We start from the raw sequence: 27,654 nt of genomic DNA, 5'->3' as shown, positions 1-27,654 counted from the left end.
ATAGTGCTTATGGCTCTGAATTAGCAGAGAAAAATTGGCTGGCAAGACATAGGACCTTAGCCCAACAGGTCTATTGTCTATGCTTCATAGACTCCTCCTCCCACTTTAACCTCAACTGCCCTATCCTTTAACCCTTTTGTCTGGCCTCCCCTTACATGTTCATCAGCTTAGCTACACCCTGTGGTAATAAAGGCAGAAAAACTGTGCACTTGTCTGTGGAGATGAAAGAAAATAGAGATAGCATTTCAGGTTGTGTCAAAGAGGTAGAATACCAACTCTGTTTGTGATGGTACGCACCTTTAACAAGGTTAAGTTGTATTTGGTTTTTTTTCAGAAGCTCTTAAATGCACAGGCTCTGAAATGTCCAGATTGATCTACGTGGGGAAGCTTTAAGTTTTTAAACAAGAACTTGTACAGTGAAAGGGGAGTGGCCAGTTCTCCCAGTTCAGCTTATCTCTGGTTTGGTTTGGTTTTTGCAGTCTGGCTGTTCACAGCAAACAGTCAGGCTGTTTGAGACTGCTGGTCAAAGAAACAACCCCATGGAAAAAGGTGTTCCATGCTGAATCTCTCTGCCATGTCTCTCTATGTCATCTCTCTCTCTCTCTCTGCTATCTCTGTCTGTAACTTCTCTCCTGTAAGACCCTGTGTTTGATTTTTCCTTTTTTGCCAAGGAGTGTTTATGGGGATGTTGCAAGTAGTTGGAACAGCATCATTAAATTGGGACAATCTGTTGGGATTTTGGATAGGTTAAGTTATTCTGTATTCTGTACTCTTTTGTTTGTGTTTCATTCACTAATCTGGCAAATAAATTCTGTTTTGTTTAAGACTAAGTGGTTGGGCCAGCTGCATCGCTCCTGGAATATCCACTGTACACCTGCTTAAAACAACTAGAAAGGTTAGGGTTCAGGCTACTTTTTTGAAATCTTTCTGAAATTTTTTGAAGTCTGGCCTGGTCCATAATATGTTTCTGTTTCCCTAGATGCTGCCAAACCTGCTGAGTATTTTCAGCATCATTAGTTTTATTTCAGATTTCTAGCATTTATTGTACTTTGGTTTCGGTGCTCAGAATATAATAGGTAAAAGTGGGTACTGCAGATGCTGGAGATTAGAGTCAAGCGTAGAGTAGTGCTGGAAAAGCACAGCAGGTCAGGCAGCATCTGAGGAGAAGGAAAATCGACGTTTCAGGCAAAAGCCCTTGCCTGAAACATCAGTTTTCCTGCTCGGAGTATAATGCCCAGTGTTAGATATGATTACGTGATTGGACAGCACTTGCTGCTCAATCTTGTGTGCTACGAATTACACAAAGAAACTAGTTCAAGATTATCATTTGGGTTTGCAACGTGATTCGCTTATGCTTCCTGGAAGCAACATAAATTCATAAGCATCAACCTGTCCTCTACAAACAAAAGGAACAAGTCTAGGAATTGTGTTTTCTGAATTTAACAAATGCATGAAAGACAACAATGCCCTGTCATATACTCTTTGGAAATTTCTTCACCAATCAGAGTTAACTTGCCAACCAATCAGCATCCTCTTTTGACTTCTCCCTAACTACTCCCCAAGCTGTTCAGCAACTAATACATAGCTGATGGTAGGCAGAAGGTCTTTGTATTGATAACTGGTCACTATCCCACAGACCAATCAGTCATTTGTTGCTAGGCAAAGGCCCATTTGATCTATGTGTGTCTCTATACATGTCTTTCCCTCTCTCTCTTATCATAATCAAACAACTTTATCCCTCTCTGTTCCTCCCATTGCTGTTCCCATTTTGCCCAGATCTTGGTCAGGGCCATCGTCATGGTGACAGTCGGGTGACAGCTCAATGTCTTGGCAACCCTTGGCTCCGGCTTGTTCTCAAACCATCTGCAACTGCTTGAGCCATCAGCTGTGTAAACAGTACTTACAATGAGGGTCAGATAACTTGCTTTCAAAACCTGCAGTCAACCATCTTTGGGTTTTAAAATGGTCCTTTTCCCATTTCAGTTCATGATTAAAAGTATAGAAAAAAAAGTCAAGGCCTTTTCACTGGTTTAAAAACCTCAATCTTTAAAAATGCATCTTTCTTACTGTGTTAGAAGTGCAGAAATATTGATTGCAACCAGGCAATTAGGTGACCTCTCCACATTAAAAGTGCAAACTTGTAGCTACTGGCTAGAGAATTATGTTAACCTCAAAGACTTGTCTCTGATTAGGTCCCATCAAAAATGCACTTAGCCATTTTGCGATGCAGATCCAAAAGATGCATTTCAAATTCATTGTGTTACTGTTAATATGTTTCAGACAAGACTCACCAGATTAGTGCATTGTAATGATAATATTTTCATCTTGTTGAGACAGCAATCATTTGTTAATGTGTGGTGACTGCTTCCAGTGACTATAGACACCATCGAGTTGCTATGGCAGCACTAACCAACACAGTTGGCTTGAAATCAAAGGAGCTTTGATGCAAATTATAGTCTGCAGGAATTATGCCATTTGTCACAGTGGATGCAAACACAGGCCTTCTGAAGATAATGGAATGAATTGGTACTTCACTCATTTATTTAAGAGCTTGGTAGTTCTCAAAGTTCCACAATCCTGGAACCTCTGTACTCAGGCAGCAGTAGAGTTGGCAACGCTCCATGAGTGTCCAGGAATCTCTGGGAACGTGCTGTCCATTTTCTTGGAGAATCCTGCCATTTGCATTTATTTTTGGCGGCGGTAGACTACTCTCCTCCACCACACACCCGCCCCCACCTGGTTTGGCTCGCTTTGAGATCTCACCCCACTGTTACCATGACGATGGTCCCTGCCAAGGCCTGGGTAAAATGGGAACAGCTGCGGGACAAACAGAGAGGGGTAAAGTTGGTTGATCCCGGTGAGAGAGAAAGACACACACACACACACAGACAGCAAGGAGAGTGTGCAGGGTCGGTATGAATAGAGGATTGGAGCAAGAAAATGGCTGACTCAGGTTGGTGGTGAATTGTGAATCAGCGCTGCAGTGGTGATAGTGACTTGAAGCCAAGACAGAGGGAGAGCTGGGATTTGGAAGTGGACCAGAGAGAGAATGAGGCAAAAGTGGGTACTGCAGAAGCTGGAGATTAGAGTCAAGATTAGAGTAGTGCTGGAAAAGCACAGCAAGCCAGGCAGCATCCAAGGAGTAGGAAAATCGACGTCCTTCATCAAATAGAGAATGAGCATGGCAATGTTGAGGGGGCAGAGAAAGAGAGAGACTGAGAGAGATTGGAGCGGGAGGCAAAGGAAGGAGAAATGGAATCAGAGGAGAGAGAGAGAGAGATAAAAAAAACAAGACCTGAAGTGTGACATAATCGAAGGGTTGAAGGTGAGAAAGGAAATGGGAAGGTGGGTATAAGGAAAGAGGGGTTGGATGATTGCATGGGGGGTGGTGGTAAGCCGCCTGTTTGAACCACTACAGAACGTGAATGGAGAGTATAACCGAGTGACTAAATAGGTTCTGGATTAGTGGTGCTGGAAGAGCACAGCAGTTCAGGCAGCATCCGAGGAGCAGTAAAATTGACGTTTTGGGCAAAAGCCCTTCGTTTATTCCTGATGAAGGGCTTTTGCCCAAAAACGTCAATTTTACTGCTCCTCAGATGCTGCCTGAACTGCTGTGCTCTTCCAGCACCACTAATCCGGAATCTGGTTTCCAGCATCTGCAGTCATTGTTTTTACGTGAGTGACTAACTAGGCCATTTCAGAATACAGTTGAAAAATGTAGTGCTGGAAAAACACAGCAGGCCAGGCTGAATCCGAGGAGCAGGAGAATTGATGTTTCGGGCATAAGCATAAGCATAATCCTGAAAATTCCTGAAGAAGGGCTTATGCCCGAAACATCGATTCTCCTGCTCCTTGGATGCTGCCTGGCCTGCTGTGTTTTTCCAGCACCACATTTTTCAACTCTGGTCTCCAGCATCTGCAGTCCTCACTTTCTCCAATTTCAGAATACAGTCAAGAGTCAACCACATTGCGGAGGGTCAAGAGTCTGATGTGGGCAAGCTTGGCTAAGGATGGCAGAATTAATTCCTGAGTGGGCAAGTGGGTTTTCATGCCAAGCCAGTGGGCTTCCTGGTCACCATGACAGACACTAATGTAAGGACGTAAGAACTGGGAGCAGGACGAGGCAATTCAGCCCCTCAAGCCTGCTCCGCCATTGAATACCATCGTGGCTGATCTCTTCTCAGCTGTACTAAACTTTCCTGCCCCCTCCCCAGAACCTTTCAACCCATTAGTCATTAAAAATCTGTCTGTCTCCTCCTTAAATATACTCATTGACCCAGTATCCATCACACTCCATGGAGTCACGATAATTTGAGAGAAGTAATTTCTCCTCATCTCTGTTTAAAATCTGTTGCCCTTTGTCCTAAAGCTGTGACCTCTCTAGATTGCCCCAAATGAGGAAACATCCTTTCTCCATCTACTTTGTCAATCTCATTTAACATCTTATATACTTAAATTAGATCGCCTCTCATTCTTCTAAACTCCAGAGAGTATAGGGCTAACTGCTCAATCACTCTTCATGAAACATTTTAATTACAGGCCTCTTAGTTAATTAACTGAGTTTAAGTTCCCCAGCTGCCCTGAGTTATGAACTCATAACTACATCACTAGGATCTCTGGATTCCAAGCCTGGTAAGATAAATTCACTACTACTGTATCTGTACCATTGTGAAAGGTTGGAGAATGAGAGTGTAGAGACTGAAGATGGGGAAATAAAAAGGATATAAGGTATTCATAGCTTGTTAACTTAGGCATTATTCAACAAAGCATTGTGTTTGTGCTGTGAGGGCATAACTCTCTCCTAAACCACTAAGGTGTAGCCGGGGTTAAGCCCACTGAGCAATCAATTAAAGTTCCAGCATGAGTGAACGCCTTGCTTTTCGATGTGGGGGCAGGCTACCTCTAACATGCCTGACTTCTTTAAGCCCATTGGAATGGACCACGCCTGGTCTTCCAGGTATAGCAGAAGACCCATTCTCTCACAGTGGCATAAAGTGTTTGAAATTGTCCACAATCGCCCTACCTTTATTTACCAGCTAACACTCTAAGCCATCAAAGGAACAGTCTGGTTTTCAAGCTGCGAGTTTGTTGTTGAGAAAGCCAGTGCAGAACTGAATACTTAAAAGGTTATAGACTGATAAATCATTAGAATTCCCTTGTCTGCTATTTTAATAGAGGTATTAACCTTTTAAATTAAATCCCACATTTTTTCTTGCATCACAGTGATTTCTCCATTCTGCAAGTTAGTGCACAAGGTGAATTGGTCTTGCAGCACTAATACAATAAGCCAAATGGCCTCCCTTTGGGTTATAACCATTTATTGTGTAAGGACCATGCATTTTTATTTTTGCATTTTTAACAACTTCAGACTGAAATGAGAAGGAACGAGAAATAAAATCCAGTGTTGAAAAGTTTGGTGCAGCTTTGAAAGCAAGTAATCAGATCCCCTTGGCTGGCATTGTAAATAACTGCTGGATGGAGCAGTGACGGAAGGTCAGATTACAGATAATGTGGAGCTTAGGGTAACTACTGATGTGGCTCTTCCCATCAAGAAGTTGATTGGCCTGTGGACTGCTGACAGTTGTCAGTGACAGATACCTTTGCTTTTCAACAACTGCGTGATTAGTTCTCGGTAGGCTGTGCAGTTCAGAGCTGGTAACAAATTAGAGACACAGAGAAAGAGAGAGAGAGAGAAAGAAAGAAGAAAAGAAATGTGCAGATCTTCTCCTTGTCCAGAAGCTGTCTGTTCTCTGCAGTCAAAAACTGTAAACCTCTCCGGCTTACCTGTCAATATCATGATCAACATTTCCCTACCTGACAAGTGACCTTCTTCCCATTAGTCGTTATACATCGTTCTACTGTAATCATTACTTGCTCCTTATACATAACTTGCTGATAGAAGTGATGTTTAAAATTGTAAAGGTGAGAATTCTGGTATTATTGCACAGATCTCAGAAAAGCAGTGTATTTTTAAGACAGATGTCTTCAAAACTTGCAACTTTCCAGTGCGACGGTCCTTATTTCACCTTCAGCAGCAGAGTGTAAATGGAATTAGTACAAGAAAGTCAGTCAGCTCTATGTCATCTTACAGTCATGTATAAAGTTATAGCAATTGGCACAGAGCTCAGTCTATGTGCACTGTCCAAGATCTTACAATACTGTAAATAGTTGGTGTTGTTAATAAACATCAAGATATCTGCCTCAACCAGAACCTACTCTTTATGGCACATGTTATGAGGGCTCACAGAAGCCCTCTCTGGGGTGGTGATAGCCTACTGACATTATCACTGGCTCGTTCTGGGGAGCCATCACGGCAGATGGTGGAATTTGAATTCAAGTTTGGAATTAAGAGTCTAATGATGACCATGAATGCATTGTTGGAAAAACCCACCTGGGTCACTAATACCCTTTAGAAAGGGTAAATGCCATCCTTACCTGGTCTGGCCTACGTAACTCCAGACCGATGTGGTTGACTCTTAACTGCCCTCAGGGCAGTTAGGGATGGACAATATGGGCTGTCCTAGCCAGTGATGCTCTCATCCTGTAAATAAATTAAAACAAACATATTATATTGGCAGTGGTGTTTGCCCCAAGAAAGGTTATCAAGCACAATTTTGACATAAGTGGCAAACAAGGGAATAGATAGATTTCACTTCGCTAAAAAATGCATTAGTTGATGTATTTTGTCATTTAGTTAAATTTTGTTGACTTAATATCATGCATAGTGTTCACCATTTGGCACCGAGACCTTTCAGCACCTCTTTGTGTAATACTAGGCTTTCGGCTGCGATTTATCACATTGATTTTCTTTTGACACTAAGTATTTTTCACATCTGCATTTGTGGTTTTTTTTTGATGCATTTGGTACTTGCATGAGAGGAATAAGGTTTTTCCAAAACTGCTTTGAATGATATATTTACAATTGTTAATATTATTGAGGTCATTACATTTTCAGCAGTTTCCAAAACAAATCTTACTTCCAAAGTCCTGTATGTCAGCAATATATCTAATGATATTTTTTTCTGTAAAATATACCACCCCATCCCATGTGACAGCCGGAAGTCATGTTTAATAAAGGAAGTCAGTTTGAGAAGGTCTTTGATGAAATCAATTTACCCTGAATGTGAACTCTTTCCTTGGGGAAAATTAAGCTGACCTTAATAGTTAAACCTAATTAACATTGTTGATGCAACAAGTGAGAGGGCGTGCTGTACTTTTCAGGCTAAATCTCCCAAAGAAAGCTGATGCTGAAAGATTGAGGATCCAAAATAACTGGTTCACTTTATATTATTTTTTTATTCAACTTTCCAGAATCAAAGTCTTCACTTTATCACCCAATTAGAACCTAAAACTGCCTTTTCAAAGAATTTTTAAAAACACAGGAACCAGCAATTTAGCCCGAACGCCCCACATATCTCGGCTCCACCCAAATTATGCCATGCCTCAAAGTTAGTCCCTTCTCTTCCAAAGCAATTCATCTGTGAATTTTACAACAATGATACTAGGACTTTAGGGGTTATGTTGCTAGGAGAGATTATACAAATTAGGTTCATTTCTTGAAAATTTAGAACATTCAGGGGTGGTCTAATCAAAATCTTCAAAATATTAACAGGAAAACAAAAGGTGGTGAAAGATAAACTATTTACACTGGTTGATGATTCTAGAATTAGGGACATAGTGTCAGGATGAGGGCCAGATCATTCAGGAGAGATGTTACTCACAAAGGGTGGGAGAGGTTTGGAACACTCTTCCACGAACTGCAGTGGATGCTGGATTAGTTGCTAATTTTAAATTTGAGAAAAATAATTTTTTTGTTAAGCAAAGGTGTTAGGGGGTGTGGGCCAAAGACAGGTATATGGAGTCAAGCCATGGGTCAGCCATGATCTCAGTGAATGGGGGGACAGGCTTGAGAGCCTGAATGGCCTACTCCTGGTCCTATGTGTTTATTTTGTTTTGAAGGAGCGGAAGTAAACAAGTGGGGTCCAGGCATGGGAGTGTGTCGGATGGGTTTGGAGTTCGTTGGAATGCAAATATTTGGGACAAATCTGGCAAAGGTAGATGACAAAAAAATTCTCAACACATTCTTATCCCATTGATGTGTATTTGCTTCTGTGCTTCAGTCATATTCTGCAGAGGTAGAGGATATAATGTAATTCTTTTGTGGCCTCACAGAAGGTCTCGACGTTCTGATGCTTACTCTTTTTCCCTTTAACCACCCAGCTATGATCTTTGGCACCTCGAAGTTCCAACTCATTGCTTATCATTTCTCAATCTGCTGTCATCTCGGCGAATGTACCTCCCTCACTGTGGTGCTGCGGATTGGTTCACTCAGTTGGCTGTATGGCTGGTTTGTGACACAGAGACACCAGCAGTGCAGGTTTATTTCCCATACTGTTGGAGAGTCCCATCAAGGCCCTGCCTTCTCAACTTCATCCTTATCTGAGAGATGGGGACCCTTGAGTAAAACTCTCCACCAGTCGTCTCTCCCACTTTCATGAAAGAGTGGGCCCAAGGAGACTTTACATTATGGCGTTATCTAGAAGATTTTGAAAAGCTCACCTAGCAAGCCACCGTAGACACAGATATCATTTGTGGCTTATCAGATATATTAGTCCACATAACATGCACCACAGGTAGTGGTGAGTCATATATCCTGAAGTTTGTTTACAAAAGTAACTATTTACAAGGCTACTGTATCACCAACGCACATAAAAAATTCAGGAAGATTTACCGTGCCAAGGTAAAATACAAATATATTTGAATTTAAGGAAGTAAAGGGGTAAAGAAGTATTTCCTTAATGGTTTCCTCTGGCTTTTCTAGACTTGCTGTACCTACCTCCAAGAAATTGGTAAAGAGCATAATGCCAGGCATCTGGAAAATGGTCTATGATCAACTTTCCTCCATTTTATTTTTATTCACTCCAAGAGAGGCACAAGAACCTCACTCTCAGAAGTGTTAGTCATTAGAAAGGAGAGATATAAGAGGATTTACAAAAGAAAGACATGAGAGGACTATTTTCGTTTTACAAAACAAGTTGTAGTGACTGGAAATGCACTACCACAAAATGAAAGATAATGGAAGCAAACTTGAGAGTAACTTTGAAGAATATGAATAAAGACTTGAAAGGAACATATTTACAAAGTGAAAGGGAAAGAACGAGGGAGGGGGAACTGATTGGATTGCTTGCCTAGCGAGCCAGCATAGACACGGAAAGTACTTGTGGTTTATCAGATATGTTAGTCCACATAACATGCACCACAGGTAGTGGTGAGTCAGATATCCTGAAGTTTGTTTACAACAGTAACTATTTACAAGACTACAGTATCACAAATGTACAAACCACAATCTGGGTGTTGTTCTTACCGTGTTACTGTAGATTACAGATACATAACCAATGGACTATACTGACCCCACTACGCAGAGACGGTGGCTGAAGGTGATATGAGTACCTTTTTACTGGAACATCTCATGACATGACACCAGTGGCAATTGATGAAGTGCCATATCAAATGTTACTACACATTGTAAGAGCATTTGGTGTATAGGGTGACATGGATAAAGAATTAGGATGGACTTTCTAGTTGGCAACCCATAATCAGTGGAGGGACACAGGAATTAGTGCTGGGAGATCAACTATTTACAATCTACATCCGTTATCAGCTATTAAGTGGATGGACAGAGTGTCCATTTGCATTACAATGGAGGGGACCTGCAGCAAAGGTCGTGTTCACAATCCAAGCATTGACACTGACAGGATCTCACCTCCGAAGGAGGGTTGCAGTGAATACTTCGATCCCTCCATTTTGTGGCACTTCCTGGCTATGTCAGCAACACCCACCTCTTCCCCCAGCAGTTGCCCAGGGCACTAGAGCTGCGGGCCCATGATTGGCTGTATCAGGAGTCTATCTGTCATCTTTAAATGCATAGTAGACTCAAGAGGGTGAAGGGGTAAAGAGTGAAAATTCCTCTCTTGGCCCACCTCCCTTCTCCTGGAGCACCTATTTGGTTCTATAGCTTACGAAAATGTCTCATCCAGTATTTGGGTTTGAAATTTCTGAGGAGACCTCTGGCTTACCAATTTTCAGTGCAGTGGCGTTCACGTGAAGAAAATGTGGCGTTACTGTGAATCAAAACTGACCTGGTCACAAGGTTACAATCACAGAGTGACAGAGTGCCAAAAAACATGCCGCAGGAATTCTCCATTTCAAAGCAAAAACCACCATCGTGTTAGTTCAGTGATTGATTTGGTGTAAGTGAAACATTGCAGTTTAGCTGCATTTAGTAAGCCAGAATTGTGTGATAGACTTGACCTATGTGCTCCCACACCTGTCAAAACTTTATTACAGTTGGAAACAAATGAGTGGCAGACTATATGTGCACCAGGGTGATATTAGAGAGATATAGGAGAATGTCCTGGAGAAATTGGAGTGTTTGCTAATGAAAGCCCTCACCCTCCAGATGCTACACATTTTAGGGAGGTGTTTGATTTGGCGCAAATGGTTCTGATTTTCACACCGAAACTGCAAAGGGCCAGGAGCTTTTCCCGAGGGAAGGTGAGAATCACCGAGAATTCTTAAAAATAAAAGATTTGGTCGGCGTGTTTCTGTCTTAACCAAGGTGTCGGAATTTTCTGTGTGGTTAGGAGAAGACACGGAGGTCCCTGGAACATGGATCAAATGATACAACGTCACAGCCTGTTTGACTGTATCAGACTGGGTTCTTTTACTGTTCCTCTCTTGCTCAGGGAAAATGACGGGTTGGGAGTGCGCACCATGGAGAAATTGTGTTCCCAGAGGGGATGATCAATCTTCTTCACACTGAAGGGAAGGGGGAAAGTGGAATTCTCAATCCCCTTCTGAAAAAAAGGGTGTCGGTTGAAAGTCTGAAGACAGAAATTGAAAGGTTTTTGTTGGGAATGGTTAAGGCGTCAAGTGGAGGTCGGTTACAGATCAGATGGTTGAATGATGGTCTCATTACAACAATGAATACATTTTATTACACATTAGAATAGTAATGTAATCAATATATAGATTACTTATTTTTAACCAACCTGTTTAGAAATGTTTACACACCTCTGGTGCAGATGGGACTTAACCTGGGCCTCCTGGTCTTGGGATAAGGACACTGCCAGTGCACCACAAGACACCCAGATTAATGTGTGGATAATATTGGTGATAAACCATGATAGAACGTCCCATGGTGTACACGAGAGGGCAAATACAATGAAGACAGAATCTGTGCGTTTCTCAGCACCATACCCATGTCAGACTCTCAGCTTTAACTCTGTTTTTCTCTGTCTCTCTCCACAGCTACTGCCAGACCTACTGGAGTTTCTCCAGCACTTTCTGTTTTGATTTCATATTTCAACATCTTTGCTATGATCTCTGTAATTCAGCTAAGTAGTTCGGCTAAGTGGCATCACTCCTAACACAGAGTCTGCTTCAGTCCTTGTCTGTTTTCTGCCTCCAACTAACTGTGACCTTTGAACTCTTCTTCAGTGACCACCACTCCCCACCCCCCCCACCCCCCAAACGTTCTTGCGTGACCTGTCAGACCTGTGCATACGCCCCTCCTTTATAGCTCAACAGAAGTGCACATTACCGTCTAGCGGCTCTTTGGAGCTGTCTGTTCCACTAACGTCACTATTCGGAGATCGCTGGCTTGCTCAGTATAAAATAATGAGACAAGTAGAGGATTTCATCAGTGGCTTAATGTCAAGTTTGGTTGACAGCAAATGTTATTTCATTAAAGTTTCCATTGTAAATGCCAGCTGTTGGGGCTGCATCATTTCCAGAAAATGCACAATGAATTAACAATGTCCAGGGACCGTACATCGTGTATAATACTTTGTCATGTTGTGAGTGTTCATTATGAACTGAATTCTCTGCCCAGTGAGTGGATTTAAATTTGATGAGTGGTTGATATTGGCATTTAAACTGCAGTTAAACATTAAAATGCACTACCTCATAAGCTGATAAAAAACAGGTTGAATAGAAACCTTAGTCAGAGAATTGGACAGACACTTGAAGGAGAAAGCATCACAGGAAAACGTGGAACCATCAGTGATAGGATTTTAACTGGACTTTCCTTGAAAGACTTGGGAGAGGTGTTATGATCTTGGCTGATGTTATTACTGGGCAGGTCAGACCCCAGACTGAAACCTGGCTTGATAGATGGTACCTTTTTTAAACATTTACTGGACCACAAACACACAATTGTTAAGATTTGATTTTGATAATAAAACAGATGTTTATTCCACAAAAGGAACAGAAAAAAAAGAATAGAGCAAGTAACTTGCAAAAAAAAACCACACAAGTTGAAAGATTTTGAAACACATGGTAAAATGCTAAAAATCACACAACACCAGGTTATAGTCTAACAGGTTTAATTGGAAGCACTAGCTTTCGGAGCGCTGCTCCTTCATCAAGCGTTTGTCGAAACCACTTGATGAAGGAGCGTCGCTCCAAAAGCTAGTGCTTCCAATTAAACCTGTTGGGCTATAACCTGGTGTTGTGTGATTTTTAACTTTGTACACCCCAGTCCAACACCGGTATCTCCAAATCATGACAGTAAAATGCAGTCCCTTTAATCCCAATAGCACCCCTTTACAGTACTCACACTGAAGAGAATTTCCTTCTCTATCACATGTTTGGGTTTTACTTTAACTGTAGATTCAATTTGCCATCTTGAGAATCTAATAGCCCCTTCTTTGAATCTTTGTACAACTGAGCTTAGACTTTTTTCAGCTTCGAATAACCCATTCAGAACTTTAACCAAACCTTTCTGCTCTGGACCTCCCTTAGAACTAATAAATTTCTTAACATGGCTAAACTATTCCCCTTATATCGGAAACAAAGAAGATAGATACAAGTGTTGGCCATTCTGCCCTTTGAGCCTGTTTCACCATTCAATATGATCATGATGATCATCCAATCAAGACACTGTGTCCTGTACCTTTTGATCTCATTCGTCCTTGAGATATATCTATTGCATTTTTGAAAACATTGACTGTTTTGGCTTTAATTGCTTCCTGTGGCAGAGAATTCCACCACTCTGGGTGAAGAAATGTCTTTTTATCTAAAAGAGAAAATGCTGGAAAACCTCAGCTGGTCTGGCAGCATCTGTAAGGAGAGAAAGGAGCTGACCTTTCCAGTCTAACTGACCTTTTGCCAAAGTCTTTTTAATTAAATAGCTTATGCTGTAACCTTGGACTGTAACCCCTGGTCCTGAACTCCCCAGTCATCAGGAACGTTCCTGTCTAATCCTGTTTGAATTTTATAGATTTCTATGAGAATCCTTTCATTCTTCTAAACGGCAATGAATATAATTCCACCTGAGCAACTGTTTTGCACTTTCAGTTTAAGCCCAGACTTCTAAAAACCTGGTCAGCCGGAAAGAGTTTTCTTGTAGTTATGGCTGTTTCTCCTTAACTAAAAAAAAATCCAGAATCTTCTAACTGAAGCCTTATGCACATCATTAGCCATTTTGTTCTCTTGTAAAATTCTTCTAATGTAAATAAACCCCCCATTAACTATCTCTCCCATACTAGTTGTTTTTAAAAGAAATCACTATGGCTACAGACATAGTTACAAGTTAATCATTAAATCTCCTTACACGGGATAAAACCCCATACCACTAGTTGAAAACCCAAGAATTCAAACAAAATGATAATGAGATAAATAGCTGTGAATCACTTTGCAACACTCAGGTGGCCTGAATGGCCTGCTTCTTTGTTGTCCTAGCCCATTAGATTTTTTAGATTAGGTTACATTACAGTGTGGAAACAGGCCCTTCGGCCCAACAAGTCCACACCGACCTGCTGAAGTACAACCCACCCATACCCCTACATTTACCCCTGACATAACACTACAGGCAATTTAGCATAGCCAATTCACCTGACCTGCACATCTTTGGACTGTGGGAGGAAACCGGAGCACCCGGAGGAAACCCAGGCAGACACTGGGAGAATGTGCAAACTCCACACAGTCAGTCGCCCTGAGGTGGGAATTGAACCCAGGTCTCTGGCGCTGTGAGACAGCAGTGCTAACCACTGTGCCACCGTGCCACCCATGATGCTGTCTGATTCAGAAAATACTCAGCGACATCCAGTGGAGAGAAAAACTGTGCTAAAAGCAGAATTTAATGCCTTTCTAAATGGTGAGCTGTGTGGGGGTCAGCAAATGTTCAGGGGAGGGACCTCTTGCCCGATTAAGCTGATGGTGGCAGGTGATTTGGGTGGCCTTCCTGCCTTGGGTGGCCTTGTGGAAATTGGTGCTTCAAAGTGTATAAGTAATGTCCTCTTAACAGTTTCATCCTGCAGTGAGTCCAATGGGGATCACAGGAACAAACCACCGCTGTACTTCCCCTGTCCTTAATACCACCAAACCACCCTTCCTCCATGACCTCACTTCCTCCATGACCTCACTTCATGCACGACTTGCTGCCTGCCCTCACTCATTTGTGGCCTGTGATCCTGCGATAATACCAGGCTTTGAGTATCATGCCAGCAGCTGCCTTTGTCTCCCTAGTGAGGATGTTCTGCTGTCGAGATTCCAGCCTCTGATTGGCCGAATGTTTTCAGCAGGAAGGGTCCTTGATCCTGGGGAAGGCCCACAGCTGTCCAGTTATGTGCCTGAGAACCACTGTATCGGCAGGATTTCCCTGAACTGGGTGATGCAGGGCTGTTGGCAGAGAACGAGAGCACTGTTGCCTCCACTAAAACCTGCCCAACACTTCAGGCTGGTGACCATTCCTCAGAAATAGGGAAAGGGAATGACGGAGAGGGAGGGGAAGAGCAAACAAATGCAAAGCCCTGCAATAAGGTGGGGGTCAGCTAACCTAATGGACAAACAGAAAGTGGGTCTCGGGGAATGTCAGAAACAGCAGGTGTGTTCTGAAATTGTTGAACTTGCATGTTGAGATCAGAAGATTGTGATGTGCATTTGAGTCAAATGGGACTTTGGTCTGTTACTGGAACCAATTCTGAAGGGGTTTAATTCAGTTATTTACGGTTACACCAGCAACTGGATTAAATTACCATTTGGAATTCCTGCTCAGCAACTTTTTAAAGATTCGGAGCTCACGGGCCAGAAATTTTCTGGGATCATACCCAACACTTTCAGATTGCATTGGAAAGAAGGACATTCCTGAGGTAATGAGGGACCAGAGAGCTTCAGATTTGTGAGGATCTGTTGGGGTACAATTGCATTTGACAGTTTTCCCGAAGATGCCTTGTGATCCAATCTCTACATTCACAGAGCATCCATTGTCTCTTTTTCTTTTAAAATTCCAGGCGTTTAAATGCCAGATTCTTTTCAGCACCGAACGTGGGGATAGGAGAGAGTCTTGGAGGTTTATTATGTAACTATTTAATCCAGTGTATTACATTCGCTCTGAAATTTTATTAACCCTGTGAGACAATATGCTACAGTTCTGAATTTCATTTCTTGGAGCAGAAGTGCTGTGTATTTTCCATTAGGAAGTCTTTGTGGTTCATTTGCGTGTGAAATTTTCGAACCTGCTGAGATGTGTGGTGACACCGTTCGTGGCTCCAGGGGACCATGATGAGGTAGCCGGAAGTGCAGCAGCGCAGTTTGTGTGATATCACGACCAAAAGGCAAGCACAACAACATGGGTGGCACAGTGGCTCAGTGGTTAGCACTGCTGCCTCACAGTGCCAGAGACCTGGGTTTGATTCCAGCCTCAGGCAGCTGTGCAGACTCCAAACAGAAAGTTTGTGGGTGCTCCGGTTTCTTCACACAGGCCAAAGATAAGCAGGTTAGGTGGATTGGCCATGCTAAATTGACCATAGTGTCCACGGATGTGCAGGTTAGGTAGTTTAGCCATGGGCATTGCAGGGTTACAGGGATGGGGTAGGGGGTTGGGCTTGGGTAGGATGCTGACCAGAAGATTGGTGTGGACTCAATGGGCCAAATGGCCTGGTTCCACACAATAGGGATTTTATTCTGTCCAGTCAGTTTTGGGACAATTCATTCCTCCACGCACACATCTGGACAAGAAAGGATTGGGTGGCGCCCAAGTTATCATTCCCGTACAAATCATGATGTAGCTGGTTGGTGTGAGAGCATGAGCTGTGGCCGTGCGGCACCTGTTATACCTGAAGCAAGTATGTTTACCTCAAGCAAACCTTTTCACACAATGTGCTGACCTTCTCCTGTTCGCTTTAGATGTGGAGAGTGGCACCAGGGTGAACTTTCCTACTACACCTTGGAAGCATTGCCTGGCAAAGACCTACTGTGAAAACCCTCTGGACCTGTGGGCTGCCATCTTTGCCCCAGATGCGAGGGTGGGTACCTCTAATCCAAGGATGGCAGCTCTCCTTTGCTCTTTTCCCTCAATGCCACTTCAATGTGCTCTCTCTCGCTCCCTTGCCAGTTCCTTGGGTCCCTGCACTAGCTTCAGCCATCAGTAACTATCTAACAAAATAACAACATCTTAATTTCCCTTTAATCCACCACAGCAGCAGCTCTTTAAACCCTTTGTGACAATATACAATCCCGTCCAGTGCAACCTATGCAAGGAGCAATCAGCAATTGATCAAGTGAGTCAAGATCAGAGTGGTGCTGGAAAGGCATGGCAGGTCAGGCAGCATCCGAGGAGCAGGAAAATCGACGTTTCAGGCCAAATTGATCAAGTGAACAGAGTTGGAAAAACTCACTATTCCATACTCCTCTTCAGTGGCCAGTTCTGGTTGCCCTATTATAAGAAGGATATTATTAGACTGGAGAAGGTTCAGAAGAGATTTACCAGGATGTTGCTGGGAATGGAGGGATTGAGTTATAAGGAGAGGCTGGATAGGCTGGGACTTTTTTCACTGGAGCATAGGAGGTTGAGGTTTATAAAATTATGAGGGATATAGAGAAGGTGAATGGCAGGTGTCTTTTCTCTAGGGTAGGGGATTTCAAGACTATGGAGCATATTTTTAAGGTTGACAGAAGAAAGGTTTGAAAAAGGCACAAGGGCAATTTCTTTTACACAGCAAGTGGTTTGAGTGTCGAATGAACTTACAGAGGAAGTGGGGTGGATGCAGATACAGTTAGAACGTTTAAAAGATATTTAGATAGTACATGAATAAGAAAGGTTTGGAGAGATGTGGGCCAAGTGTAGGCAGGTGGGACTAGTTTAGTCTGAGATTATGGTCAGCATGGACTGGTTGGATCGAAGGGTCTGTTTTTGTGCTGTATGACTCTATAACTGTAATACCCCAGAAGCCTGGACTACGATGCAAATGTACCTATGGGTTGAAATTTACACTTCTGTCTCTCTCCCTTTCCCAATAGGGCATCCTATGTATCGCTTTAAAGTTTTGCACAGGATCTTTTAATTGAGTCGAGAGTGTTGTGCTGGAAAAGCACAGCAGGTCAGGCAGCATCCGAGGAGCAGGAGAATTGACATTTCGGGCATAAGCCCTTCATCAGGAAATGTTCCTGATGAAGGGCTTATGCCCAAAACATTAATTTCCCTGCACCTCAGATGCTGCCTGACCTGCTGTGCTTTTCCAGCACAACACTCTCGATTCTGAGCTCCAGCATCTGCAGTCCCCACGTTCTCCTCTTGTGATTGAGTGGCTAGTGAGTTGCTGCTGTCCTGGGTGTGTTCATTTTGAGGCAGCAGTACAGTTTAAACCCTTTAGATTGTTCAGCAATAGTGTTCCATCCCCTGCGAGCCAGTCTGTGACTGACTCCATCAAATCTCTTCTCAGAACTGTCCTAACTGTGTGTGGCAACTAGCCTTCTGACTTTGTCGTTGTACAACATTGTTAATCAGTTGAGTCAGACGGGAGTAGTTTAATTGTGAAATCTGGGCAGCATGGACAAGTTGGGCTGAAGGGCCTGTTTCCATGCTGTAAACCTCTGCTGAATACAGCGTTCCAATTTGAGTTGGAGGTTAGATAGTGACAATATCACAGTCAGCTTGAAGTCAGGCTCAGCCATCTTTTTTGTGACAGGTACTGTCTTGCATTTCGATGAATCAGTGCTATTACATCAATTTAAGTCTCCAGATTAGCCGCTTGAAAGAATTTTTATTCAACATTTTTGTGGGAACAATATGTTGGACCTCAGGCGAAGTTAGCAATATTTTCCACAAAATGTAAGACTTAATTTACAGCTTCACATTTGCCAGTTGCAAGGGGATTTGTGTTGGTACTGTTGTATTTTTGCAATTAAAATAACCAGGGCATGTGAGGTTCAAGGTTTCCCTTTGGATCTGCTTACCCTTTTCAAGTTTCATGTGTGAGTCTTTTTTTTTCACAGCATGGGGGAAGCATCATTTTAAAATCAGAGTATTCCTGTTACTCCTGATGGCACTTTGAATCTTTATAGCAGCAAAATCTACTACAGATCCTAGGTGTTGTATAAGATTTTTCTTTGTACTGAATGGCTATGATAGACATACAGGAAAAGATTAAGTTATTCTTTCATAGTACTATTTACCTTGGCTCAATGGACAAATTATATTGAAGTTTGATGGCTTTAGTGTATTTGTAAATGTTTTCCTATCAATCTGGCTAAAGATATTACAACACACCTCTGGAGCAGACAGGACTTCAACCCTAACTCAGAGGTAGGGACATTATCACTGTGCCACAAGTGTCCTATTTGTTTCCTGAGAAGTCTTGCAATTCTCTCATGCAGGGTGTACAAAAAAAAGCAGAAGTTGCTGGAAAAGCTCAGCAGGTCTGGCAGCATCTGTGAAGAGAAATCAGAATTCACGTTTCAGATCTGGTGACCCTTCCTCAGAATAGTTCGCGTGAAGAGAGATTGAACAGTTTAGGCTCATACTCTGGAATTTAGAAGAATGACAGGTGGTCAAATTGAGGTACTCAAGATGATAAAAGATGTGGATAAAATAGACGTGCGGTGGTAGCTTCCGCTTGTGGGGCATCCCAGGACGAGAGATCATAGCCTTGGGATTGGGGCAGCAAATTCAAAACCGAGTTGAGGAGAAACTACTTCTCCCAAAGGCTTATGAATCTGGGGAATTCGCTACCCCAGAGTGTGCTGGATGTTGGGGAATTCCCTACCCCAGAGTGTGCTGGATGTTGGGGAATTCACTACCCCAAAGTGTGCTGGATGTTGGAGAATTCCCTACCCCAGAGTGTGCTGGATGTTGGGGAATTCCCTACCCCAGAGTGTGCTGGATGTTGGGGAATTCACTACCCCAAAGTGTGCTGGATGTTGGGACAGTGAGTAAAGTTAAAGAGGAGTTGGACAGATTGTTAATTGGTAATGGGTTGAACAGATACGGGGAGAATGCAGGAAATGGGGCTGAGGAGTATATCAGCTATGATTAAATGGTGGAGCAGACTCGATGGGCTGAATTGCCTAATTTTGCTCCTTTATCTTATGCACTGATGAACAGATTTTTTGCAATACCTCAACAAGGTTTTCAAGTTGCATTGTTGTCAAGGTTTCATTGAAACTGGTGGGTGGATCTGCCAAACTGAAGAGGCATTGCATTTTTGGAAAGCGATGGGAGGCACCTCAAAGAAGTGTTTTGGCATTTTTAACATAGTTGTTCATGGGCTATGGGTGTCACTGGCTGTGCCAGCATTTATTGCCCAGTGGTCCTCCCGAAGGTGGTGGTGAGCTCATTGCCTTTTGAACCACAGCAGTCCGTTTTAAGGAGGTACATACACAAAGCCATTAGGGAGCAAATTCCACGATTTTGACCCAACAACCGTGAAGGAACAGCGATATATTTGCATATCACGATAGCAATGCAGTTACAGCTACGTTTAGAAGATGTTTGGACAGGTATATGACTGGGAAAGGTTTAGAGGGATATGGGTCAAATACAGGCAAGTGGGACTAGTTTACTTTGGAATTATGTTTGGGATGCAATCTAGTCCCACCTGCCAGCACCCGGCCCATATCCCTCCAAACCCTTCCCAAACATCCTCTGGCAGCTCATTCCATACACATACCACCCTCTGGGTGAACAAGTTGCCCCTTAGGTCTCTTTTATATCTTTCCCCTCTCACCCTAAACTTATGCCCTCAAGTTCTGGACTCCCTGACCCCAGGGAAAAGACTTTGTCTATTTATCTTACCCCTGCCCCTCATAATTTTGTAAACCTTAATAAGGTCACCCCTCAGCCTCCGACACTCCAGGGAAAACAGCCCCAGCCTGTTCAGCTTCTCCCCATAGCTCAGATCCTCCCACGCTGGGAACATCCTTGTAAGTCTTTTCTGAGCCCTTTCAAGTTTCACACCATCTTTCCGATAGGAAGGAGACCAGAATTCCATGCAATATTCCAACAGTGGCCTAACCAGTGTCCTGTACAGCCACAACATGAGCTCCCAACTCCTGTACTCAATACTCTGACCAATAAAGGAAAGCATACCAAAACACCTTCTTCACTATCCTATCTACCTGCGACTCCACTTTCAAGGAGCTATGAACTTGCACTCCAAGGTCCCTTTGTTCAGCAACACTCCCTTAACAGGACCTTATCATTAAGTGTTTAGGTCCTGCTAAGATTTGCTTTCTCAAAAATGCAGCACCTCACATTTATCTAAATTAAACTCTATCTGCCACTTCTCACCCCATTGGCCCATCTGAACAAGATCCTGTTGTAATCTGAGGTAACCTTAAGAGTATAAGTCCTGCTAAGGTTTGCTTTCCCAAAATGCAGCACCTCGCATTTATCTGAATTAAACTCTATCTGCCACTTCTCAGCCCATTGGCCTATCCTGTTGTAATCTGAGGTAACCCTCTTCACTGTCCACTACACCTCCAATTTTGATGTAATCAGCAAACTTACTAACTATGCCTCTTATTCTCACATCCAAACTATTCATATAAATGATGAAAAATAGAGGACCCAGCACTGAACCTTGTGGCACTCCACCGTCACACGCCTCCAGTCTGAAAAACAATCCACCACCACCCTCTCTGTCTTCTACCTTTGAGCCAGTTCTGTATTCAATGGCAAGTTCTCCCTGTATTCCATGAGATCTAACCTTGCTCACCAATCTCCTTTGGGAACCTTGTCGAACGCCTTACTGAAGTCTGTATAGATCACATCTACCCACCCAGACCTATTCCCCTACCCTATATTTGCCTAATGAACCTAACTTACACATCCCTGAACACTATGGGCAATTTAGCATGGCCAATTCGCCTAACCTACACATCTTTGGACTGTGGGAGGACACTGGAGCACTCGGAGGAAACTCACACAGACACAGGGAGAATGTGCAAAATCCACACAGACAGTTGCCCGAGGCTGGAATCGAACCTGGGTCTCTGGCTTTGTGAGGTAGCAGTGCTCACCACTGAGCTACCATGCCAGTGGAAATCCAATGGTCTTTACTAAGAATGATGGGTGAATAGGGGCTTAGTGCAGGACAGGGCATAAACATAGTAGTTTAGTCAAGTTAACAGTTTTGGTATTTGAAAGATGGAATGCCAAAGAAATCAGTGTTGGATTTTTAAAATTTATCCATGGCATGTGGATATCACTGGTTGGGTCAGTCTCTGACTACCCTTGAGAAGGTGGTAGTGAACTGCCTTCTTGAACCACTGCTATCCTTTTGGTGTAAGTGCAGGAATTTGACTCAGCGATGCTGAAGGAATGGTGAATATATTTTCAAGTCAGGATGGACAGTGGCTTGGAGGAGAACTTGCAGGTGGTGGTGTTCCCATATTTCTGTTGCATTTGTCCTTCGAGATGACTATGATCATAGATTTGGAAGGTGCTGTGTCAGGGAGATTGGCAAATTTCTGTCTGTGTATCTTATTGCTTGGTGGAGGGGCTGATGGTTTGTAGATGTGATTCAAATCAAGTGGGCTATTTTGTTTTGCATGGAATCAAGCTTCCTATGGAGTCATAGTGTCATAGAGCAGGAAAACAGATCCTTCGATCCAACCGGTCCATGCTGACCATAATCCTAAACTAAACCAGTCCGACCACCTGCTCCTGGCCCATATCCCTCCAAAACCTTCCTCTTCATGTACTCTCATCCACCACTTCCTCAGGAAGTGCAATCCAGACACAAACCACCCTCTGTGTGAAAAATTTGCCCCCACATCATTTTTAAATCTTTCTCCTCTGACCTTAAAAATGTGCCCCCTATTCTTGAAATCCCCCATCCTAGGGAAAAGGCAACCACCATTAACACTATCCATATATCTCATTATTTTAAACACTTCTATCAGGTTGTCTCTTAACCTCCTACACTCCACTGAAAAAAGTCCCATCCTATTCAGCCTATCTTTATAACCTTCAATACCTGACAACATCCTGGTAAATCTCTTCTGAACCCTCTCCAGCTTGTTAATATCCTTCCTATAACTGAGCGACCAGAACTGGACACAGTATTCCAGAAGAGGCCTCACCAATGTCCTGTATAACCTTAACATGACTTCCCACCTCCTACACTCAAAGGACTCAGGCAAACTTGTTGTTGGTTCTGCACTCATCCCAGCAAGTAGAGAGTTTTCCATCATATGCCTGACTTATGCCTTATAGATGGTGAAAAGACTTAGGAGGTTAGTTACTCACTGCAGGACTTCTGGACTCGGGCTACAGTATTTATGTTCGGTTCCATTTCTGGTCAGTGGTAACCCTCAGAATGCACCAGATCTGTACGTAAGGATTTCATCTCTGGAGAGGCTGGGATAGGTGAGAAGGGACAATGCCATGAGGTAACAGTGTTGGTGGTGAATAGGATCTAATCTTTGAAGCACAACTGAACAAAATTTACAAAGAGAAACATTTCTAATAATACAAGAGCAAGTTAAGATTTTATTTCACAAATGAGATTCAATAATGTCTTGTTAAATTTGGTTTTTTGAAAGTCAATCATGCTTTTAAAATGGGATTTATTGTTAGTCCTAGCTGTGGAAGACATTGCTGCAGTAAGATGGAAGTTTAAACTGTTAGAGAGAGAAACAGAGACAAAGAGAGACTATCACAGCAACATCCCTTGCACAGACATTTTCTTTGTTTTGTGCAAGAAATTTATAAATGCACTTCTCACAAACAGGGTTAACAATGAATTGCACACGGAACATAAAGGAAGTCTTCCTTGTATTAAGAATGTTGCTACACAGCAGCAAAGATTAGGAATAATAACAAATATTATTCAGGCTAATATAAACGGCTTGGCATGAATTTTGTTAATCATTCATGGAAAATGTGGTCTGTTAAAGGGTATGATAGGTTGATCTCTCATCCACATCTTTACTCACCTCTTTGTGAATCAGGGTAGTCGTGATAAAATTGCCTAATCTTTAACAGGAAGCGGGTGGGTCAATTTCTTACTGGGGGCGGGGGATTGTAACTGAGGCAGATCATGGGATCTCCTCACTGGATACGTGGAGGATTGAGACTGAAGCAGCCGTGATCTTATTGACTGGTGGAGCAGGCTCAAGGATCCTCATGGTTCACTGCTTCTCCAATTTCAGACTCGGCAAAGAACACAGGCAAAAGTGAGGACTGCAGACGCTGTCAGGGAATTAGCTGAAATGGTAGACCGCTCACTTAGCATGCGAGAGGTAGTGGGATCGATGTCCTTTTTTGGGCGGCATGATGGCTCAGTGGTTAGCACTGCTGCCTCACAGCGCCAGAGACCTGGGTTCAATTCCTGCCTCAGGCAACTGTCTGTGCGGAGTTTGCACATTCTCCCCGTGTCTGCGTGGGTTTCCTCTGGGTGCTCCGGTTTCCTTCCACAGTCCAAAAAAAATGTGCAGGTTAGGTGAATTGGCCATGCTAAATTGCCCGCAGTGTTAGGTGAAGGGGGTAAATGTAAGAGAATGGGTCTGGTTGCTCTTCGGAGGGTTGGTGTGAACTTGTTGGGCCGAAGGGCCTGTTTCCAAACTGTAGGTAATCTAATCTAAATCAGAGTCTACATTAGAGTGGTGCTGGAAAAGCACAGCTGGTCAGGCAGCAGCTGAGGAGCAGGAAAATCGATGTTTCGGGCTAAAGCCCTTCATCAGGACTGAAGGCAGGGAGCCTTCAGGATGGCTCGTCAATTTTCCTGCCCCTCAGATGCTGCCTGACCGGCTGTGCTTTTCCAGCACCACTCTAATCTAGACTCGGCAAAGAACACAGCCCAGAGTGTCCAGGATACAGCCCATATTTAGGAGCTCTCATTCCTGGTCAGAGTGACTATGGAGTTTGTACCTAAGCGATTTAACATTAGATGAGTGTTGTTAGTTATGGAGACATTATCTCACATGCTTAATTAAGACTGCAAACGGAAATTACAGGTAATCCCAATCAACTACATTAGCAGTGTTGAATTTTAGGCATGCACATGTTTATCCCATGTTGTTAAACCCAACATCAAAGAATGACCAAGTAGCTTGCATTGGAAGGAGATTTACGATTGGTCACTGGAGCAAAATTAATGTTTAATAATATTTGGCTTTCTGTACACACAGTATTAGAAGAGGAATAGCAATACTTGGTGGTTTCCATAGTGAGGAAGATTAAGAAGAAAAAAGACTATTTTATCTGGCAGTCACAGGCTTTCCCATAGTAGAATTGATATCAAACTTACAGTAGTGGTGTCAATTTAAGTATCTTGTGCTACATTTGTTGTCAGCCAGAGGTACAGACCTTGTGGTTTCCTGAACATGTCCCAGCTGTGTGGCAGCGTAGGCTGCTCTCTTTCCCTTTTGGCAAATAGCAAATCAATTTTGTTTTAGATACTTTGACGTGCTTACTGTCCTTCATCTGAGGCCCCATCGTGTTAATTGAAATTGAATGAAAGGAAGATTACTGCTGACTGCAGTATTGTTGACAGGAAGAACTACTTCTGCAAAGAAGGCTCTTTGATAAAATGTTTTCTGTTGTGCTCAGTGTTTGCCAACAAAGTGCCTGTGAGTTTTCCTCCAGCCCTCTAATACCGATGAAGTCCAAAGATGTCAAACATTTTAAAATGGTCACATCCAGTAGTGCTTTATTCCTGATCAAAGTAACCTACTCCTCAACAGTGAATCACTTTTGCTAGTCTATATATAAGACCTGATCATTTTTTGCAAAGCAGTACCTGAGCTACTTATATATGAATAAGACTGTAATATTTGACTTTTAGCTTTATTTGTTATTTTGCTACTTTATATTTTTCAAATGTAGCACAAGATACTTAAATGTTACATTAATTCTTTGAGTTAACATTTAACTTGTAACTTTGTTCTTTCTTTCTGACTTGTTCTTACAATTCTGTACCTCGGTACTTAGACCCAAGATGGCGCCTTGTGTGATGACACTTTTCACTGTACTCCTGTACTTGAGTATATGTGATAATAAAATCTAGCTCTAACAGTTTGACAGAATGATATCACAGTTGAAGAGAAATAAATGGACCACAATTTCTGTCAAACCTGTGATACTACCCATAATGCAGTGCAGAAGTTACAGTGATTCAACAGGAAATTGGCTACAATAGGAGAGAATCTTGCTCAGTTTGTGGTTATTAACTTAAAGGCTGGAGTTGAATTTCAGCTTTACCAACTTAAATATTATCCAAAGTCCCAAGCTTTTTGCTTACCTCTTTTCTAACAAAGTGCCTTGCTTGAGTTTCCTTAGTATTGTGATAGTCTTGATGGTTAACTCGAATTGTCCCGGTAATTTGAATTGTCAAGGGGGAGTTGTTGTTGTGTGTGGTCTACAGTTGGTCAGAGGCCAGTAACATGTACAGCAGCGCAGTGTGAGCTCACATACACATCTCACAGTAATAGAGAGCTTGTACAAGCCCATAATACTTTTCGCTGCAGAGCAAGTGAAGAATATTTGCATGATGGTTTGGGTCACAACAGTACAGTAGGTATGCTGTCCGAGATTTCATGACCGAAACCGTGGGCCTTTAACTCAAGGTTGTTCATTTTGTATCACTTTGTCACTGGATTCATCGAATTTAGGATAATGATGATGGCCTATGCTCATGATTAGAGGGGCATATACTCTGTGTCTTGGGGCATTACACATAGGTGACTGCGCATTCACATTGCAAGTGTGAAAATCACATTTTTGACATGAATGCAGTTGCCTGATGAATCTGTTAATTATTTTCTGTATTTGTTACTTCTACCATCATCTGTAAAATAAGAGATGTATTATTTGATTGGATTTTGCCATTAAAGATATCGAATAATACGTGTTGATATCCAGTTTAAACAGTGAAAAAGTGCCAGAAGCAGTTGGAACAAATACTATAAACCCATAAGGATTTATTTAAGAGTATTGCTAGTTCCTAGCACTGATTAAATATCCAGTATCTGTCAATAATCTTCAGGACAAAGAATGCAATTGGAAAAGACAAGAGATGATAATATTTGCTAAGATACCAAGGAAACAGATGGCACACTGGATTTTTAAACACATTTAAAGCATAAATCATATAAAATTTAAAATCAAGGCAAAGTCTTTAGAACATAGAACATTACAGCGCAGTACAGGCCCTTCAACCCTTGATGTTGCGCCGACCTGTCATACCAATCTGAAGCCCATCTAACCTACACTATTCCATGTACATCCATATGCTTGTCCAATGACGACTTAAATGTACTTAAAGTAGACGAATCTACTACCGTTGCAGGCAAAGCATTCCATATCCTTACTACTCTCTGAATAAAGAAACTACCTCTGACATCTGTCCTATATCTATCACCCCTCAATTTAAAGCTATGCCCCCTCGTGCTTGCCGTCACCATACTTGGAAAAAGGCTCTCCCTGTCCACCCTATCTAACCCTCTGATTATCTTAGGTCTCTGTTAAGTCACCTCTCAACCTTCTTTTGTCCAACAAAAACAGCCTCAAGTCCCTCAGCCTTTCCTCGTAAGACCTTCCCTCCATACCAGGCAACATCCTAGTAAATTAGGTCCATTGAATTCCATCGTCTAATATTTCTGTCACCTACCATCACAAACTCCATTTTGAACATCATGAATACATTTGTTTCTAGAATAGCGTCAACTTTAGTTCAGCTGGTAGTAGTAATATTTTAAAGAAGAGAAAGGAAGATATGTCTGGAGCCTTGGCCAAACTTTTATCCCTTAGTTAACGCACGAGAACAAGGTGATCTGGTCATTGTTGCATCACTGTTTGTGGGAGCTTGCTGTGTACAAGTTGGCTGCCGTGATTCCAATGCCATTGGTCACTATGTTTCAAAAGATCAGCTTTAAAACTGTTGTTGTCTTATGTTTGTGAAATGTGCTACTGTATTTAAATACAATGTTTTTTACTGTATATAGTTTTTGTCAGCATGCTTGGAAAGGGATGTTTATATATCAAACGTATAACAGACAAGTGCAAATGATTCCTGTGTATTCGGGGGATGAATGTTAGATAAGCCTAAATTTCAAACAGAGAGCAAAGTTTTAAGTGAGAGCTAATTTTAGGGGTCCATAATATTGAATAATATGGACAAGATGAAAGGTAGCAATAACAGTATGCCTACTCAGCTTTCCATTTTACTGTGAATCTTCCGTGTTGCACATGGTCTAAGGCGTGTAGGGAGCTCTTGAGTATTATTTCCTTGTTTATGCTCCAGAACGTTGATTAAGCAGGGTATTATTTTCAAAGGTGCCTACAGACATTAGCATTAGGAACACGGGTTGGGATGGAAGTAATAGCGATCTCCAGTGGCATTACACTGGAGTTGTGGGGGTTCTCCAAAT

The 27,654-nt window shown here is 42.4% G+C and overlaps 1 protein-coding gene across 7 annotated transcripts in view; it reads left to right on the top strand.

The window, feature by feature from the left end:
• Positions 1–27,654, top strand: part of LOC140464628 (neuronal-specific septin-3-like) — a 408,811-nt gene that overhangs the window by 255,870 nt on the left and 125,287 nt on the right. The window lies entirely within an intron of this gene.

The sequence above is a fragment of the Chiloscyllium punctatum genome, chromosome 40 (assembly GCF_047496795.1).
Source record: "Chiloscyllium punctatum isolate Juve2018m chromosome 40, sChiPun1.3, whole genome shotgun sequence".
In the NCBI taxonomy this organism is placed as follows: domain Eukaryota; kingdom Metazoa; phylum Chordata; class Chondrichthyes; order Orectolobiformes; family Hemiscylliidae; genus Chiloscyllium; species Chiloscyllium punctatum.
Note: the sequence above shows the minus strand (reverse complement) of the source record. Positions and strands in the feature narration are given on the sequence as shown.